The sequence below is a fragment of the Meleagris gallopavo genome, chromosome 7 (assembly GCF_000146605.3).
Source record: "Meleagris gallopavo isolate NT-WF06-2002-E0010 breed Aviagen turkey brand Nicholas breeding stock chromosome 7, Turkey_5.1, whole genome shotgun sequence".
NCBI classification, from domain to species: Eukaryota; Metazoa; Chordata; class Aves; order Galliformes; family Phasianidae; genus Meleagris; species Meleagris gallopavo.
In genome coordinates this window covers 11,408,366-11,414,665 of record NC_015017.2, presented here as the reverse complement: position 1 = coordinate 11,414,665, position 6,300 = coordinate 11,408,366, and the positions used below count along the sequence as shown (strand labels likewise).

Here is a 6,300-nt window from a genome sequence, read left to right as displayed (position 1 = left end):
GAACGGTGACCCGCGAGCGGGGGCTCGTCCCGGGAGGCGGCTGCACGGCAGCGGAAGGCTGCCAGCGCGGCGCTGGGAAGGGCGAGGGCTCAGCGGCGGCTTATCCAATCGCCTCGCCACCGGCTTAGCGCTACTGATATGTGGGTAATATCCAGGCAGACTTGGCCCTCCTTCCCCTTAATCGCTTGTGTTTACTGCTCTTCGTCAGATTCGTTGTGTCTTCTCCTCGGTATTTTAAAGGTAGCGGGTGGCTGCGGGCATTTTCTTAGCTTGATGTGTCCTTCGGCGAAGAGAATGCAGCTTTGTGTCAGGCTGCTGCTCGCACGCTGAATCCCTTAAATGCGAGGCCAGCGGCCCTTAGCACCTGCAGGCCACGAAGGAATCCATCAGTTCTCTTTGTTGCCAGTGCCAGTGCCGGTCCCGGGCGACTCAGGAGGACTGTCCTGAACCAGACACCAAGTTCTCGTCAATATTGCTCTGCAAGGTGTGTGCTGCAGTTGAGTACCACTGCCATGGCACAAATGGTGTGACAACAAATTACATGCTGCTCTCCCTTGAGCAGGTGGTTTATTTCTCCTCTCTCTGGTGCTGTTTCTGATTGAAGCCCCCTTCACTGAAAAGCCCCGTCCCCCCTTGCAGAGCTCTGTTCGTGTAGCTGACACTTTTAACAGGCCTGAAAAGCAAGTTGCTGTATGCAGGCCCTTTGTAATGGTGCTTGGGCACAGGTCTACTTCAAGCCTTGGGAGTGGCAATCAATTTTTGCAAGGAGAAATCAGACTGGCAGAAGGGAACAGGGTTGAAGTGTGACTGGAGGAGGTTGCTATGAAGCTAGTCAGCTCTCGTGCACTGAAATAATTAAACTTCGTTCAAAGCTCACAATGCTTGCACATAGGCTACATAATGGCAATGTAGACTCCATGATAGCAGATGGGTTAACCAAAGCTGGTCTCACAGCTGCGTTCAGCATTGAGAACTATCCTGGGCTACAGGTTAAGCTGTGTATACTTGGCTTTGTTGTTGCAATTTTCACTCTAGAGCAGAAAATGTACTCTTCTTCGCTGGTCTTCCATCTGTGCCATCACCCATTGCCAGTGCAATTGCTCAGCAGGTTTTCATTCCTTGGGTTATTTATCCTCTCCAGAAATACTGGAGTTGTTTGGAAGCGACATGCCATAAAGGTATTCTAAGGCGTAAAATATTATGAACAAATTCTAATTCCTGTTATTGTTTCAAAGAGGCAAAAAATGAAAGGTATTGATTTATATCTTTTTTGTATGATGTGCTTTTTGGATCCAAGTAGCAATATTTGTGACAATTACAGTGCTTCCTGCATTCTTGTCACAACTGCAAACATGGCATTGCCGTGCACGGTTCTGTGTAAAGCAAAGCATTTACAAGTGCTGCTCCTCAGCAGCCGTGTTGCTTTGTTGTTAGAGATGAACATTCAACATGTAAAATCGTGTACTCAGACCTAACCAAACTGTGTGTGCTTCATACGTTCATTTGCCTAAACTAACGAATGTGTTGCAACAGGATCTTACTCCTATACCCTATGGAAATAAAAGTAACAGCTAAAGCAGTATTATGAATTACTTGCATTACTGAACAATAGTTCAGAAACGTTGTTCTTAATAAAACAGAAGTCAAAGTAATGCCCCCCCGCAATGGTTTGGATGCAAACCTCCCCCCCTGCTGGCAGTGCACATCTCCCCACAGCTGGATTTGTCCCAGCCGTCACACCACTTCCCACATTCTGACCTGCTGGATGGTGCCTGGGCTCCGCTCCACACCATTTCATTCAGCTTCATGCAGAACCTGTAGGCTATGCATTGGTCCTATCAGTGGCTCTTACCCTGCCCATAACACCTAATGTGATGGCGCCAACAGGAATCCAAATGAAAAACAAATGAAAATGATTGTCACAAAGGCTGCGAGCTTTCTTCCATCATGTCCCAAACCAGTCCTTTCATCAGTCAAACAAGGACCGGGGAGGAATAAGCTCATAAGCCCCAGTCCCAATGTACTCTCTACAAAGAAAACTAATACTTAAGGAACCTTGTTGTCCTGAGGACCAAAGGTTTATAAGTAGAATCACTCACGCTCATAATAATGTATGTGAAAAACCTACTGTTAAAAATATCAGTAATGAGCAAACTTGATGGAAAACAAATGCACTCCAAGTAGCTTCAAATGTGTTCTTGTCTTATTCTGAAATTAAATAAATGCAAAGCAGCACACATAAAGGAGAGCTCTTCTGCCTATAATTGTTACAGCTACAGTAGTTGCAAGTAATGTTGAGGGTTGAAAGATTAAAGACTCCAGGAGTCTAATCTAAACAGTAAATTATGCCCCAGGATATTTTGCTGCATTTCCCATCTCTCCCCTGCAGAGTGGGTTAGCTTTGTTTGTCTGAGAGTTCAACAGCAACAGGGGAAAAAGACATTTTGAGGTAGGACAAATATAATGGAATTTGCTTCTCACAAAGCCTTTAAGATTCCACTTAATACTGCAGAATATTTGGGGAGATTGGGAAAGCAGGCAGATTGAAAATAAGGTATTAAGATTAAAACAATAAAAACAACAGATGGGGTCTGGGACATAAGTCAAGCTTCATGTAGTAAGTAAAAGGCAACTCAAAGCAAAATACACATGCCACATGTTATAAAGATACACTCTTTAAGAAAAGTACTATGGTGAGGTGTCAATCCCTCGCTGGCATTAAAATAGTACGTTGCACATAACTCCTTCCTTCCAAGAACAAAGATTTCCTTCCTTTTAGGTGGTAGTTCTTTAAAAAGTATGCTCCAAAACCTTATTATTTATAGCACAAAATCACAGAGCTTGCAAAATAATACAAAGGCTTGTGTGCATTTGTATTATGTATAGAGATGTAACATTTCTGTATTCCTAATCCATAGGCAGAACAATGCATATGAACTGTGGAAGGGAACTCTTGGCCTAAGAATATCGAACACTGCTCACACAAACCACAGACACAATTTCTATACTGTGAGTATAATGTGTTACTGTCAGTAAAGTATTTATCGCAATTGTCAAAATTATCAATTAACTAGATAAATGGAAACATTTCAATAATGAATGTTTTATGGCCATATTACAGAATGATAAACATCCTCTATATGTGATTAATAGGCACAGATCTATAAATGTTATTCACTTAAGAGAACCTAGAAGAAAGAAAGGTTCTTCTCATTCATGTCTACAAATTTGTTTTGCTTCTGTTTGTTTTCATAGCATTTATAAAAGCCCAAGAAGTTGTGAAAAGCATTCTAGCAGCATGGCAGCATGGTTCACTAAGAAGGAGAGATGAAATAACATGACCTCTCTCTCCACATACATATAGTAACCCTGCTGTTAAACTGTTTAATTTATTTTAGCAGAGTGTATGATGGGGTGGGGGCATGGGACTCTCAATTGGGAAAATACCTATTCAGAGAACAAGGATCAAGTGGTGCTCTGAAGCCTTCTTGCATTGAGTCCTGAGGAGTATGGGAGCTTTTAATTAGCCTGGTCACATCTATCAGTTTGTCTCTGTCGTGCTATCCCATCTTCATGCATCACACCTTACATTCAGCCTGACTTTGCCCCAGAGAGAATGGTCTTTGTGAAGATGAAAATAAAGCAAAGTTAGATAAAGCTCCATATCCCAGTGCAGCTAGTAGCCCTTCATCCAACACTCAGTCAAAATCAGACAAGCTCCATATAAGGTTTGTGTGCTCATTCTAAAAATGTGCTTGGGCTGTGATGAGCTGCCTTAGGAAGATGCTGCCCTTCTCATCAGGAACTGAAATGCATCTAGATCTGTTGTTTCCAGACTTTCTCATTATTTGCTTCCTTGAATTTTGCCCCGTGCTCCTGGGATCCCTCCATCTAGAAACGCTGCTTACTCAGATGCTGCCCAGTAAATAGAGACATGCTTTCCTTAGTCATCTTCCATGGCCCCCTCCCTACAGACAGGGCTGCCCCAGAGCCTACCAGCTGCATTTAGGCAGTTAGCCACTCAAGACCACATTTGTGCATCTCTCTCAGTCTTTCCCTATGGTACTGGGATCTGAAGAGAGGAACATCCTCTGACATAAAAGTGGAAGGCCTAAGAGTACCATTTAAATTCCAGAAATTAAAACATTTTAACTCACTAAAGGAGAATGACAACCTTTTGGGTTAATATGAATAGGTGATTTTTATACACATGCAAATATTTTGTTATGCTGGAGTTTTCCCGTCCGTGTAAAATTAACCTTCTTATCCAATAGAATGTGCTTTGTATCATGCCAGAGAGCAGATGTCTATAATCTCTTGCACACAGAGAATTTACATAACATCAGAATTAGCAAGAATAAATGGGGAGGGGGAACCTGAATGGAAACAAGTGAAAGACTGATGTGGCTGTGTTCCACAAAGTACGTTCAGCAGCTGCATTGCTGCTCTGGAACAAAGGGGAACATAATTATTGTTGTTTTACTTTCATTTCCCAGCAGCAAAGCAAAAGCTGAATGATAGTCGTTATTTTTGCAGGAGAGAGCTGGCTCAAACGTGCACATGAGGTTCTGCAGGGAAATCTCTGAGAATATTTCTTAGCACTGAATAGCTTACATATCCGATAAAAAACATATCAGTACAATTCACCAGTAACATGTTGTTATTGCAGAGCTGACTCAAGGGTTCTCAGATGCCCCGAGGATAAGACTCAGCCACACCTGCTGGGTTAGGGCAGGGCTTGGCTGCTTTTGCTGTCTGCAAGGAGTGATAATAGATGAGGGGGTGGGGGGCATCTACTACTTTCCACACAGCTGCCCCACTCACAGGTTCCCAGCCTTTCTTGGGAGCAACAGCCCAGCCTTTCAGAGTTCTAGAAAGGTAAAAGAAGCACACAATTCCTGGTTTTGCTGACAATCAGCATCCCCTGACTTGCTATAGAGCTGCCACCAGCATCTCCCTTGTGCCAGAAGGAGAGGGAAGGGGCCTGGCTGCAACAGGAAATGAGCTGTGTGTGCTTCCCAGCATATGAGAGCTCCAGGTGGCCCCAGCCTACAATGTCTCTTCCTGACTACAACCTGATGGGAAAGTGTCAATTTCATGGATCTCACCCTGAGAGGACTTAAGAGAGCTCAAGCTCCCATCGCTGTCACCAAGACATCTGGATAAAAAAAGAGTCTTCTTGTGAGCCTGTCCTTAAAGCTTTAAATGTAGGTAATAAAATCTCATTTGCTAGCCTCTCTTCTCCTGTGATCTGGGATTGCTCAGTTATCTTGAGCCAAGAGCAAGCCACTGCATGCAAGCAGAGTGCTGTCTTTCAAGGAGGGACCTTCTCCTTGTCAATAACTGTTCTAATCTCCTAATCCTTTTGATGCAGAAACCCCCCAGGGAGCTGCAGATCCAGCCTGGAACACCGTGGGAGGCTGAGGCTGCTTCCTGCTCCCAGGAGAGGTGAGGCTTGTAATGGTCCCTCCCTAAAGCCAGGGGTTTCTGAATTCATTTGTGATATTGTGTTGATTTGCAGTATAGGCAGGAGTTCAACCTGTGCACTACTTGCCTCAGTTCATTGCTTCATCCTTACTTATGATGGCAAGAAAGCTATTCATGCTGTCTTTTGCATTTTGGAGGTAGTCCTCTGGCCAAAGAAGTGTCAAACTTGCAACACCGTCTCGTTTGCTTGCAAAAATCATTATCACTGTGGGTACAGAAAAATAAATTGACAAGAATTAAGTAAGGAAATGTAAACACCAAAGCAACTGAGGTGCGCAGGATGGGCCCCACCAATCTATGTGTAACAGAAAGAGCTAAAGCCAGTGAGGTCTCGCCATACAGTGCTTGGTGCTGTAAGGTGCAAGATGCCTGATGCAGCACTCTGAAATGCACACAAATGCTATTTAGTTGCCAATGCAAGCATCTTAACTGCTGACCAGTGAGAATGGTCAAAACAGCAAGCAGAGAAACTGCATTAATGTGGCAAAGGCAAGCTTTGGTTATTTCACAGTCATCTGATAACAGTGCAAAGTACCATCTGTCACATGCCCAAGGTATCCCAAAGTCTTGTTCAGCTCTCAGTAATGTTCCTCATCCTTCCACCAACAAAACAGAACTGCAACAGTTCCACTCCTCCAATCCTGGGAGTGTGTCTCATTACTCATGGCCAGTAATACCACAAAAACCCACAAAAGACTATGCTTTTTGTCATTAATATGATCTTTAATAAATGGAATAATGCACCATTTTACAGCAAGCCTTTTCTTTTAGACCTAAAGAATAGCCTTTTAAATGTTCTTATCCAATGTCTCT

General features: G+C 43.5%; 1 long non-coding RNA gene across 2 annotated transcripts in view; it reads left to right on the top strand.

Moving 5' to 3' along the window:
* The window catches only part of LOC104911652, an 8,327-nt gene extending 2,027 nt beyond the window's left edge, over nucleotides 1-6,300 (top strand). Inside the window, exons 1-3 of one of the 2 annotated variants that reach the window (XR_002116591.2) lie at nucleotides 7-484; nucleotides 2,919-3,009; nucleotides 5,375-6,300. This is a non-coding gene — a long non-coding RNA (uncharacterized LOC104911652). Of the gene's footprint in view, nucleotides 1-6; nucleotides 485-2,918; nucleotides 3,010-5,374 lie in introns of those variants that run through there. The other variant, XR_794095.3, reaches the window with a different exon arrangement.